Consider the following 14,326-nt stretch of genomic DNA (forward strand, 5'->3'; position numbering starts at 1 on the left):
TCCAACTTGACAAACAATTTTGACATCATTGCTGTTTGAGGTGTAGATTATTGCCCTTGCAACAGTGTCAAGCAAGACACAAAATCTGGTCATTTTGAGTTTGTTCCTTGCGGCCACTGTTCTCTGCTCGGTCCCTTTACCATAAACTGTAGCGGACTAGTCCTGTTTTTTCCCTGAGTGATATTTACTGTTACTCTCTCTGTTCTTGCAGGTTGGGCCTCATCCACGTGCTCAGCAGCTGCTTTCGCTCCCAGAAGAAAAGTGGCCGGCCCTATGTTGCGTGCCTCACCTTTGAGACGGACAGTGGGGCGATTGTGGAGGCAGCGTGCGAGTGCACGGCGGGTTGCAGTGGAGCATGGAGTCACATCCTGGCTGCTGTGCACCTACTCGCCCTCTTGCAGGCCGAAGGTTTTAAGAGGCGCCACCGGAACGTGCGTGCACTGAGCTGCCACAACAGTGGGGACGTCCGAGACAGCAGGGCATCAAGCCAGTGAGTGTCCAAGACATTGACTGGTGAAGCCCGCGAGAAAATGGCCCCTCCCTTCCCTTGCCAATACGTCTGTTCGATGCACGTCGAGTACAGGAGCAATGCGAGCAGCAACAAAGTGTCGTGCAGGCGCTTGGGAGAAAACTTGGTAGCCTTGGAAATTGGTTTTTTAGGCCCTGTTGTGCTGACCTCACCCCCCCTCCCCCCCCCCCCCCCCCCCCAGTGACAGAAACAAGGACTGGCATGGCACCTGAACGGTCACCTATGAGCTACCAGCAAGCATTCATGCCACATTTCGCCATGGTCATCTCGCGAGCACGCAGAGGCTTGGCAACGTCGTGTTTACTAGACCGCGGCAAGCAGGGGGGCGCGAATGCTTCCCTTTGCTCCATTTATATCCACAGTTTGCTATACTGCACGCGCTATAAATCAGCGAAGTAGTTTAATTTACTGAGATTTTCACTGTGGATACAAAAAATGCAAAAGCACTCAAGCTGATGTGGGGTGGCCTGATGCAACTATGGCCCTCTTCTTTTTTTTTGAATAAAACTTGAAAATTCAGTGCCCATTTTCAAAACTTGAAAATGGGCACCAAGTTAACTTGACGTCACAACAAACCTTTCAGTAAGGCAAATCGGGAACCAAGAGCAAAAGCTCGAATTTTCCACCGTTAGATCATCATAAAACAGCGTACGCCACTTCTGCAACGGCACGCGGCTAAATGCAACGTAAAAGAAACCAATAACACACTCCCATACCGTGCGCGCCCGCCACAGAGGAAATTTTCAACCGTGCCGTGATGGCGTAGTGCGGCAAGAAAAGTTTGTTTACAGCCCTAGGTAAGATAAAGGCTCGTGTAGGGGCTAAGCGGTACCATTTAACAATGAAAAGAAGCGGGCGCCGAGCCACAGGGACGAGTAAAGAAAGAGTTTAATTTTGGCAACGGGTGGTACTGTTTTCCTGGTCGAACGCCGCTGTCAGTCGCATGAATAGGTGGCGCACGCTCAGGCTTCATTCAGAATACAAAGGCTGGACCACAGAACTCCAACGCAGCTGTATTTTTCATCCGGACAGCGACTACGGAATCCCGCGCTTAGCGAACCAACGACAAATATTCGCTCCCAGCGCACCGCGCCCAGCGTGTCACAAAGGCTGCTCGCGACGGCATAGTTCACGTCAGAAAGTTCATTCAAAAGCGTGGAACTTCACGTACCTTTTCTCCATTTGGACCGGTATTTCCGCATTGTGTGCACTGCGGCACGAAGCAATGCTCCGGCATTGTAGTCCATCAGCAAAAGCGGTCGATGTGCGGCTTCTATGTTTTGCTAATTGGTTTCGGTCTCTAACGACCGTACCGAAATGGCGGACCTAGAGACCGGAGTCGACGTGAGATGGCGGGGCGCATTTTGCATAGGGTCTATTGCCAATTTATAAATGTCCTAGGCAAGGCAGCACTCGTCCTGTATCTTAGCATTCATTCACACAAGCACCTTTCTTACCATTGCGGGTGCTACTTGTTTGCGGTGGCTGCCTGCTGTCCCGCAGCTCTTGCAGCATTTCCTGTAGCACCAGCGTCTGCTGTGCTTGAGCATCAGCGAGACGCTCTTGCGCTTGGGCCAGGCGTTCCTGAGAGCCAGCCAACAGCTCAATGGCCCGCACGAGCTGGTCACTCCGCACCGTCTCCTGTTCAGGAACACAAAAGAGCAACTTAAAACAGAGGAAAGGCTTCAGAGTTCTGTTATTTTGAACATCAATATTACTTTGGGTAGCTCACAGAAATGTGTCAGTTTTTTGTCCCTTTGTTCGTTTTTGGAAAGAGTGAAGCAAGAACAACGAAACTAGGACATGATTTTTTTTTTTCGTGTGGTATAATAGAAGGCACTTGTTTTTGCACAGTCTCATAGCTCCAGTTTTGCCATTAACCTGCACGGATATGAAATAGCATCCTGTGAGGCGTTCTACATTGTAAATGATAATGTTCGCTATTTCACACAGCACAAAAAGCCGAACTGCGGAAAAGTGACGTGAAATCGCGTATTTCATCGCTTGTAGCTTTAATGTCAGTGTGCCTCCCTGTGCGTGCTTTCCTGTTACATTTATATGTACTTGACACCTAAGCCCTGTTCATACTTACAAACTACAGTCACAAGATTTTGCTGCGCCCAGTTGCGCCCTTGTGAACACAGCATGCGTATATTATAAAATGTTGGGTACGCAACTGCTTCAAGGTGCCGCTGAAGTGCCGCCCTGCACTCTTCCGCGGCAGCAAGCCGCTGGCGCTGGACTGAAATCAAGTGCCGTTGGTCTGCTGCCAAGGTGGTCGCAATACCGTGCAGGCTCTCTAAGCGTGCTGTCCTTGAACCACCGTGGCGGTTTGCTACAGCCCGAGGAACGGGTCTGCGGCGGCGTGGTGGGGTGAAGCGGTGCGGTGGCGTGCGGAGCTGTGGTGGCAGCCCACGGTTCGGTGGAGTCCGTGGCGAGGGTGGTGAAGCCTGCCTGCTGCTTGACGGTGAACTTCGTGAAGGCAGCCACCGTGTCCGGCTAGTGCTGGGTTGCTGCAGGGCTGCAAATGAAAAACTGTGCATTTGTGGTGTGTGCTCCCACAGTCATTCATGCACTAAAATTTGTGAACACAGTTATCTCAATTATTGCCGAACATATGCTGGGGAACCCGTAACAAAATTGTTGAAAAGTTCCATCGTCCGCAAAAGTATGAAGTGCTCCTGGCTTCCAAACATTTCCTTACGTGAACTTTGATTAGTCTTCATGGTTGCAAGTCGGCAAGCACTACTGCTGCAATTCTGTTTATTCAAAGGTTATTTTTATGCCTTAGTGGTACCGATAGTTTTTGAATGGAGCTTTGTCAGTTTAAAAATGAGGTGTCCCCACGAGCATGAGTTTAGGCTGGCCTGGCGCAATGTAGAGAATAAATGTAATATAGGGAAGGGCAATGTGCGATAAAGGATAAGGGTGGAATTCAGACTGCCTTTGATTCACCCATAGGAAATGGTAATTTATTTTGCGAAATGTAACTTGCATACATGCACGGTCACTCTGTGTCGCTGCCTGTGAAACAGCACTGTCATCACTGAGTAGATGTCTAGCACCACGAAAAACTGTAGCAACATGAAGCATTTAGCGTGCTTCATTTGGGGGTATTACATACGCGAAGCCCTCACCTGGCGATGCTGGTGGGGAAAGAGGCGGGGCCAGGCTTGGCACATAATTGTGGTCAGCCAGCGCCTGGCAGCCAGGCCGTGGAGACACTTGGGGTGGCGGGTGGACAGCTTTACAACAAAGTGACCTCAGTTAGGGCATGTACTGTAATATGTGTCTCTAAGCAAGACACTAATGTCTACCTCTCGTACGTGGTGGGTGGTCGGGCGATGAGCTGCCGGCAGCAGCGTTCTGATCCTGCAGCATTTGCGAGGAGCCCTGGGAGGAGCCCTGGGCTGCTGACATGCTGCTCAGCCTGGCTCGTATTGCCGCCTGCGGGTGAAAATGATTTGCGGTGTATGCTGCAAGCCTCGGCATTTTTATTAAGGCATGGGTGTCATGCTTACGCGAAGCGGACACCTTCGATGCTTATCGGGCGATAGTTAGGACAAATGTCTTAGTTTTCAGGCAAGTTGCTGCAGTTAATGCAGCAACTTTCCTGCCCCTCCCTTCATACAAGCATCACTTTTTGGCATATGAGGCAACTTCTCTTGTTTATGCAGGATGACTTCTATATGCATAAAAAAATTGATTGCCTATTACAGCTTGTTTTTTTCCTCTGCATGATGCAATAATGTACATGTGATTTCACATTGGGAGATGAACTCCCCACCCAATCACAGTAAAAGCAATCAGTGGTCAGGGCATTTTCCACCCTTGAATGACAAAACAAAGAAAAGGTCACCGGTGGGACCACCAACATTAGCTTCCAGCTTGAAAATATAAAGTGTAACATACAATCCCAGGACATTTTTCTGCCTAAATGCCTTGCCAACCTTTCAATGTCCACAAAAAAAATGATAGAGAATTTCCCTTATGTGAGATATATTTCCAGGAGCATGGCAGGCCATCAGTACTTCACCATAATTGCCAAATGTGACACTTTCATTCAGTTTTTTTCTTCATTGTTTAGGCAGCTACGGTTCCATAATCTCAGCCTGAATGCATGCTTCTATTTATTTCAACATTTTGCTACTTGCCTGGGCGACAGGGAAGGCACCAGGTCCACGACGTGCCGGGAAAGAGGGGCCACCGCCACCCACAACTGACTCGAGGCCAGCAATGTTGACGACACGGACAGTGTCGTCGTCCAAATTGTTCACCATGCGGGACTGCCCCGCACCTGTGACCCTGTCATGGAAACGAAACATTGGCATGTTTAGAAATTGTTAAGCATTAATATTACGGACAGGGGCACGCACATATCTTGCATGCGCACAGAAACGTAGTTTGACAAAACTTTCTTGGTCATAGCAAAAGTAATAGGTCCCAACGAATTAAGTCGACTAACTTAAACGCTCTCATGCGACCAAGTTCTTTTATGACAATAACAGAGGCTCTTTGCCGAATTTCTGGCATGAAACGTTTGTCTTGTTCAAAAGTTAAGCTTACGTTTTGAATTCTGGGCGACCTATGAACCTTTGGCATGGCCTAGAAACTTTCGACCGGCTGTAGTTAAGCGCATGCATCCGTATTACTACTGGGGCACCGCCGACGCACGTGCATGCGTAAATTTGATGCGCGCGAACGGTAAGAGCGGCATTTGCGGAGAACTTCTTAGTTTGTCACACCTGAAGTCGGCGAAGGCCTTCGCTGCCTCAGCTCGTGCCGCAGCCACACGATGACGCCAAAAACGCCGCCAGTTGTCGACCGAGCGTCTGCCTGGCCCTTCCCTGTTGAGTAGCCCCGCCAGGGAGTCCCACAACTTGGTCCTTAATTCGGGCCTCAGTTCACTGGCCTCCCTGCCGAGAAGTGGCTGCTGGGTCATGAAATTAAGCATGAGTTCCCACTGCTGTGGGCTTATGCGGGGCCCGTACGGTCCGCGTTGCCTCAATGCACCACTCGTCGAGGGTTCGTCCATTGCGCAAATGAAGCACGTGGGTTTGAAGCAGACGATATAGCTCGGTGATGACGATGGCGACACGGATAACAAAGATACGTCCTTCGAAAACATTTTTGCAACCAGAAGAAAATGCTAAATAAAAAAAACTAGGGCATTTTTTACAATACCTTTAACATTTTACAATCGCTGTCAAACCTTTTTATTAAAAAAACGTTTTTTTGTTTTGTATGGTTACCAGATGAGCATGCTACCGACTCTAATTTTGACCAAACAACTGTGTTTTTTTTAATACGTTTCAGCACTCACCTTTATTTTTTTAATACGCGTCAGCTGTTTTGCTTTCATGCAGTTATAAAATTAGTCACCTGTAATAAAACTTTTATAATAGACACGTCAAATTACGCTACATGTCGTCAGAGCTCTTTGTGGAGTACGTCACTAACTGCTTACGTCGTGCTTACGCAAAAAAACATGGACGAAATGCCGGCAATTTGTGCAGTCGAGAATAGGGCCCCAGAGCGACGTTATTACTTCACAACCACATGTCTGTTGCTGATGGCGCAATACTTGGAAAGCGGATCGACGAAGAAGATACAAAAAAAGCTACAGATAATCTGACAATGCTTTGGCGAAAGAATCCAGTGTGCGCAATTATTGAGTGGAAGTCGATTCATTCGCGCGTTGTTCTCTGGAAAAAAAGTTTTGAAACGTGTCTGTTTTACAGCTGAATTTTTTTATCTTCTTGGAGTAATGTAATCGCGTCGAGCGCTTACTAACCAGGTCGATAATATTGTTCTTGTCTATAGCCAGCCTATTATGGTAAAGGGAGTACAAAAACTTAAGCCGTTCGCGTTGACGTCTGTTTTGCAATGTATCCAGCTCTGATTCAGCCAAGAGCGATGTTACAGATACTCCCCAGCAATAGCAATTATGAACAAATCTGATGACATTCCTTTGAAGAAGTTGTATTTTATGAATATTGTTTTTGTGTACGGATCCCAGAATATTAGAGGGAGGGCCTAAAGAAAGTTTTGTAAGCTATTAACTTTATTTCTTTGGTTGATATTTGCAATGACACTCGAAGGTATCTAAGTTTACGCATGGCTTCATGTTTAATGTACGAAATCTGTTCATTCCATGTAAGGTCTGAAGTAATAATTACGCCTAAATATTTGTACCTTTCTACAGCGGAAAAAATGTGATTATCTATGGCATATGGAAAGCTTAGGGGATGCCGTTTACGGGTAATTGACGTGGATAGGGTTTTAGTCTTGTTAACACTTGCTTTCTACCCCGGAGTATATACTGTACACACGTGTTGTAACTCATTTCATGGGATGGCGGGCAATGTCACGAATGATTTACGGTAAGAGCGATCGCCAGTGCTTCGCCCACTCGTCGTGATTCACTTCGTGGAAATGCCTGAATTTTCTTTAACCCGTGAAGGGGGGTTTGCAGTCCTTCGCGGTTAAATTGCCTTTTCTGCTAGTTCGCGCAACATGCGTGCCTGATAAGTAATAATGCCGAGCCGTCGCCGGGACTTCTGTTTCGCGCCTGGGTGCCGGGGAGGATACAGCCGCGTAAAAGATGCGCCGAAGGCCTCTCTTTTCAATGTCCCGCGAGACGAAGAAAGAAGAAAACAGTGGGACAAAAACCTTCACCGTGCGGATAAGGTTTTGGACGAGATGTGCGCAGCATGCAAACTGCATTTTGAGCCACGGTGTGTAATTAAGAATTACGATTACTGGCTCAGAGGTCCGTATTTCGCGAGGTAAAGCCAAATTATCAGACGATGCTGTTCCCACGATTCTTTCGAATCTTCCCACCTACCTGACAAAAACAACCCCAATACTAAGAACGAAGAGATGGTGTTCGGGAAGAGAATCAACGACGAGCAGTGAAAAGGGTTACTTGTTCGAGAGAACCTTTCATGTCAGATTTGGTTGGGCTTTGTCAAAGGTACATGTGCAATAAAATGGCGTTCCAGAAGGTGGACTGTTGAGCTGAACTCTTTCCATAGTTATGATAGACTATCTTGGAAAGGCATTGCACCTACAATCTGTTATTCCGTGTATATAGAGAACGTCCAGGCAACTTTTAAATTATGTAATATGTCAATCTGCGAACGTCAAGTACAGCTTGGCGTCAAGAAACTTCAATAAAATTGACAGTTGGGCTAGTTGGTTTTGATGCATCGTAAATAGCGCTTGAAACGGGACGCATAAGCGAAGACACACACGACAGAGCCGTCGTGTGTGTCTCCTCTTCTGTGTCCCGTTTCAAGCGCTATTTACGATGAGTCAAGAAACTTGCCGGCTGGGCAGACAAGAATGGGTTTAAACTTAATCCTGGAAAGAGCTCTTGAGTTGTGCTTTCCAGGAAGCGTGGGGTCCACCCAGACCCAGGCATTACTCTTAACGGCGTGTCGGTTCCTGTGAACAAGGAGCACAGGTTTTTAGGTATTTTATTCGAAGAAAAGCTTACATTCATTCCGCACATCAAACAACCTAAATGCAAATGCTTGAAAACAATGAAATTCTTAAGGTCCTCTCACACCAATCCTATGGGGCCGACAACTTACTCCTGCTGCGCATCTACACTGCCTTGGTAGGGTCTGGGCTTGACTACGGCAAAGTCGTAGCTTGTCCTTGTCTTCTGTGTCCATGTGATTTTGTGCGCTTAAGATGAACGTCATGGCAAAGTCGTGTATGGACAAGTAAAGCGGTAATTTGGGCGAGTTGTTTACTAACTGAGGAATTAATCGTACTAATCGTGTTCTGTGATCTTGAAACGAATGGGCGAAGTCGTGGGCTGTCCGGTGTCCACGGCTGACATCGACACCATTCATCGCGTTCCTTCAAAGTCTGGCGATAAGGCTATCATAGCTCGTTTTGTCTGCAGGGACAAGCGAGACGATTTTGTCAGGAAAGCACGCAAATCGCGATTGCGGACTAATCAGATTGGCTTTTCCAAAAGCGCCGATTCCGCTATCTACGTAAATGACCACTTAACTATTGAAAACAAAATGTTGTTCTCGAAAGCTCTCGCACTCAAAAAGGAACACCGTTGGCAGTATCTCTGGACGGAAAATTGCCTGATAAAAGCCCGACAGACTAACGACAGCCGCCAGTTCCGCATATCCTCGGAATCGGATCTGCGCATCTTTGGTTAGACCGACAAATCCTTAGCGCCGATGTCTCTGATTTCCTCAGACGAATTCCAACATGTTCTTTCCGAAAACAATCGCACTTTTATTCATTTCAACTCTCGAAGTTTTCGTAAAAACTACGACGGCATCACAAATTTTATTTCCTCTTTAGATCATTCATTTTCCTTTATTTGTTTGTCTGAGACTTGGCTCACTCCCGGCGACGGCAACTTATATAGCATAAATTCTTACAATGCAGAATTCTGCCATCGCTCTAATAACACTCATGGTGGTTCAGCAATTTTCATATCTACTGACATCGCATACACACGAAGGTATGATTTATCACTCGACGTAGCAAATTGCGAGTCGGTTTGGGTTGAAGCGAACTCATCATTCTTAGCTATCGACAGTTCAAATTTCGTTTTGGGCAGCATTTACCGGTCTCCATCATCACCAATTCAAGACTTTCTTCTTTCCCTTGATAATATTCTTCAAAAACTGTCGTCTGAAAATAAATACGTGATCATTGTGGGGGACATAAACATCAATTTACTTGATATTCATTCTGCAGTTTACAAAGACTATACCGACTGTTTTACAGGCTACGGCTTTGAGTGTTTAATTAACTGTGCGACAAGACGCCCCGCCCGGGGATCTCACTCGCTAATTGATCATGCTCTATGCAACCTACCAACACGGCCAATATCTGGTGTTGTTGAAACCGACATAACTGATCATGACCCTATTTTTATTGCCCTCAAATCCGACGCCTCTCGTTCTGATGTTTCTTATTTCGCCTCAGTTTTCAATGAAGTAAAATTTGTCGAAAAAACTGGCGATACTGATTGGTCCTTTATCAAAGTAATGCTCGATCCTGTGGAGGCCGTTACTTCCTTCTGCTCGACATTTTTGCAAGCAGTCACTATGAGCACCACGACTGTGAAATGCAAAAGAAGATATAAACAATCCTCCAACCCGTGGGTAACCGATAGCTTATTGACGTGTATGCGGAAAAAAGATAACCTATATAAAAAAACTAAAAAACAACCATTTAACAATTCACTTGATATACGTTATAAAAAATATCGCAACATTCTTAGTAGCTTACTTAAGCAAGCCAAAAAACGCTACTACGAAAAAGCGCTTTCTCAAAGTAAGTATAATGCTAAGAAAAAGTGGAAACTCTTAAATGACTTTTTAAACCGACGCCCACCAAGATCTCCGATATCTAGCATTAGCTACAACGACACTGTATATCACATGCCCTCCGACATTGCCAACGCTTTCTGCGATTACTTTTCCTTGCCCCAAACGCATGTACCCTTTGCGGCACTTTCGAACCCACGTCATACACCTCACTCCTTCTTTCTTCGCCCCGTTTCTTCTGAGGAAGTATACGTTACTATCACTCAGCTTAAAATTACAAGTCCCGGCCTAGACAACATTTCTATCCGTCATTTAAAATTAGTTGCCCATCTCGTTTCCGACCCTATCTGCCACATAATTAATTTGATATTCCAGTCAGGCGTGTTCCCTGAAATGTTAAAACGGTCGAAGATCATCCCTGTGTTTAAAAAAGGTAACAAAGACATAGTTTCTAATTACCGACCGATTTCGATTCTGTCCTCTTTCAGCAAGTTAATAGAGAAATTATTCTGTAAAAGGCTAACTAACTATTTAACAAAATTTAATTTAATAAATTCTTGCCAATTCGGTTTTCGCTCGGGCAGCTCTACCAGTCTCGCTTTAATGTCTTTACTCGACTTTGTCAAAAATTCCTTAGATAAATCACTATTCGTTGGCTCAGTGTTTTTAGATTTTACAAAAGCGTTCGATACAATCAATCATGATATTCTATTTAACAAGCTACAGTCCTATGGTGTATCCGGCCCCCCGCTAACCTTCCTGAAAAACTATTTACTTGATAGACAATATGTGATATATGCTGCGGATGCTTTCTCTGAGACCAAAATATCTAACCAAGGTGTCCCACAGGGGTCCATTCTGGGCCCTTTGCTTTTCCTAATTTATATCAATGATCTGCCTGATATCGCTGGTTCATCTCATTGCGTCTTATACGCAGACGACACAACCGTTTCGATGTCTGACAAATGCTTCAATTCCTTGACAAATAAATTAAATTCTGTTCTCATTATTATTTTGGATTGGTGCGAAAAGAATCATTTAATTATTAATCCTAGTAAGACTAAATTTATGGTTTTTAGGTCAAGCCACAGACACTTGCCGCTGGTCCCTTCCTTGTCGCTCGGTAATACTTCAATTCCCCCTTGTGATTGCACTACATTCCTAGGTATCCGCCTCGATTGTTGCCTTAAGTTTAACTATCACATAGACCACCTAAAAACAGCGACTGCGTTCGGCATTCGAGCACTACTCAAGGCTAGGAATTATTTCCCTACTCATACGTTGCTGTCGCTCTATTTTTCATTCATTCACAGCCACTTGAATTATGGTATAATTGCCTGGGGCAACACTTATAAATACATTCTGCACTCTGTTCAACACATCCAAAACCAAGCATTGCGCATCATTTCAAATAGTACTGTTTACTATAGTTCGACATTACTGCAACGCAAGTTTAATGTATTGTCAATCAACTGCCTGTTTAATTACAACATTGCTGTGATGTTGTTTAAACTACTCAACCACCAACTCTCTTTTGAATTTATCGATAATCAGTATTTGCGTAATCCGAACGCAACTAGATTTGCCTGTCAACGAAATTTTTTACTGCCAACAGTTTACACTGACTACGGAAAAAGGAGTGCTCACTTCGCTTCGATTTCTTTGTGGAACACTCTGCCTCTGCATCTAAAATCCGGCCTGTCCCTATCGGCATTTAAAAAATCGCTAAAAGACCTTCTTTTGCAGAACTAGTATCTTTCTTTGCAGTTCATTTACCCCGGTTTAAAAGTAAATCTTCAATATGTCTCATCACACTGTGTTTTATTCTTATCACCTCATTAAGATTACTTTTATTTTTTTTTCGGACAAGTGCTGTCTTTATTGCACGAACTATTATGCATCCTGAACTTCTTAGTGTTTAGCATGTGTGTGTTTGTGTGTGTATAGCTATTGTATCTTTGTACAAGGTTTCTACCTACTGTATAATGATGATCTGATAATTATTTTACCTTTGCTATTGCATAAACTTTTCAATGCTGTTTCTTTAAAAGTCATGATTTGTAACTGCTCATCGAGGGTCCCGTGGCAGTCATGGGACTTTGGGACCCTCGTCTGTATATTTTAAGAATTGTACCTCTCTTGAACGGCAAATAAACTCTCTCTCTCTCTCTCTCTCTAATGAACATTACACAGAGACAATGGTAAAGAGGAGACGAAACACAAAACATCTAGCGTGTGTTTAGTCACCTTTGTATCTGTTTAATGTTCCCTAGTACGATGAATTCTTTAGTCGTTTATGAGTCGGCAACAAAAACAGCATGAAAATGCTTGACCCAGTGCTTCATCTTGGCCTTCGCCTCTCATGCGGCACTTTCCGCACTAGCTCTGTTGGAAGTCTGTATGTCGGGTGTTTCATGGGGGCCTAGGGTATCAGCTGGAGTTTGTTGACTTGCTGTATGCATCTGAGACCGGGTCTCTGACTAACCATATTATTAATTCTATCATGAACCATGCATCAACCTACAACTCTTTTTAAACAGGCCATCTATTTCCTCACCTTTCTATATCAGAGTGAGGGAAAAGGCTTCTGCACCCAAGGTCTCCCGTTCAGACGCGCAAAACACACCCATCCATAATTTTATTTCACCGTGGCATCTGCGTCCGATATCATGCGAACTGTTATTCATCCAAGTAGAAAAAATAAGGTACCCAGAAGTGCGATTCTGCAGCACTTTGCCGAGGTGCGCCAAACTCTTCAGCCATGCGTAGAAAACTGCTTCTACTTTCTTTGGTGCAGCACAAGGACGAAATTTTAGTGTTAGTAAAATAATAAATTTTTATAACAGTATTTATAGGGCTGAAGCGTATGGCATCTTACTCGTTCCAAATCACACCATCAAACATCAAATTCCCAAGTCCATCGTGTACACAGATTCCCTAAGCGTTGAACAGGAACTGTCATCAGGAAGGTCATCTAAACAAAAAGAAAGGGCCCATCTCCCCGCGAGGGGGACTTGAGTAAATGCGTCGCATAAGGGGTGGGTGTATTGCGTTAACGTTTAGTGTTTGGGGAGTTGGTGGTAGTGAATGCGTTGTATCAGCAGCTTTTTGACGTAGTTTGAATGAGTCAAGGATATAAGGCGTGTTCGTAGCCTTTTATTCTGTGTCGGTTTTGTGGCGCAGTGGGAAGAGCACCATGTACCTCGCGTTGCGCCCACAGGTAGTGAATGCGTTGTATCAGCAGCTTCTTGACGTAGTTTGAATGAGTCAAGGATATAAGGCGCGTTCGTAGCCTTCCATTTTGTGTCGGCTTTGTGGCGCAGTGGGTAGAGCACCATGTACCTTGCGTTCCGCCCGCAGGGTCGTGGGACAGAAACCAGGCGCCGTTAAGTTTTATTTTTTATATAGTGTAGGGGGAGGGGTGCGGACCTGTTGTTGAGAGCGAGGAGGGTAGCGTGATGCGGGAGAGGAGGAGTGGGGGAGAGGGCGCACCTTGAACGGCTGTTGCGGACGCCGAGGCATGACAACGCCGGGTGACATCGTGAGTTAAAGAAATGCTCTGCATTTAAAACTCTGTGATCAGTGCTCTTTTCTTGGTACTAATGACTGCATACGCCTCAAATCTTCAAATAACTATATGCTGGGTACCAGGGCTCCGTGCAATCCTTAGCAATGAGCCCGCCGATCAAATGGCTGTTGCTACTACTGTCATGACTACAGTTGACATAAAAAGTGTACCATAAACCTACCTGAAGACACATCAGATGACAGCTTCGTAACACATGGGAACTACACTGGAGTCAACAAGCAGACAACAAACCACATGTAATAAAACCACAATTGGGACGCTACACAACTGTCTCACACAACAGATACACTGAAGTCGCCCTGGCTAGGCTGCGGATGGGCCACACACATGTAACGTACTCCCACCTGCTCACTGGATCTTCGCGACCGACGTAGTCCACGTACTATTCACTTGCAAGGCACTTGAGACAACACGGCACGAACATTTCCCGGGATTATACAGACGACACACTCCACTGTACCCATCGCACTTTTTAGCCGACGAACCAATGTTTTCTTGTCTTCTTTAAAATTTCTGCAGCTCTTGTGATATCACGTGTAATCATCCTGGCCCTATACACCAGTTATCTCCGTTGCCTTTGGTTTTGCATCACTTACTTTTACTCACAGGTTTTAGTAATTACGGTCTCATCAACCCTTAAAATAACTTCTTCGGTAGCGCTCTTTGCCCTTGTTAGCCGTGCGCCACTAAAGACCAACCACCATCATCATCACTTTAATATAAAATTTTCTTTATGAGTGTCTGTTCACGGCTACAAATGAAAATGTAGCGCGGTAAAGAGAAGGACAGTCTACAAACGGAACCGGTTCTATTTTGGCGGTATTACAAGCCTTCAGTGGAATCCTCCATTCAATATTTCTACGTAGCCGTGGGTGCATTGGGAATCGTTTATTT

The sequence above is a fragment of the Haemaphysalis longicornis genome, unplaced genomic scaffold, assembly GCF_048455015.1.
Source record: "Haemaphysalis longicornis isolate Haplotype H1 unplaced genomic scaffold, Haemaphysalis longicornis Haplotype H1 scaffold_14, whole genome shotgun sequence".
In the NCBI taxonomy this organism is placed as follows: domain Eukaryota; kingdom Metazoa; phylum Arthropoda; class Arachnida; order Ixodida; family Ixodidae; genus Haemaphysalis; species Haemaphysalis longicornis.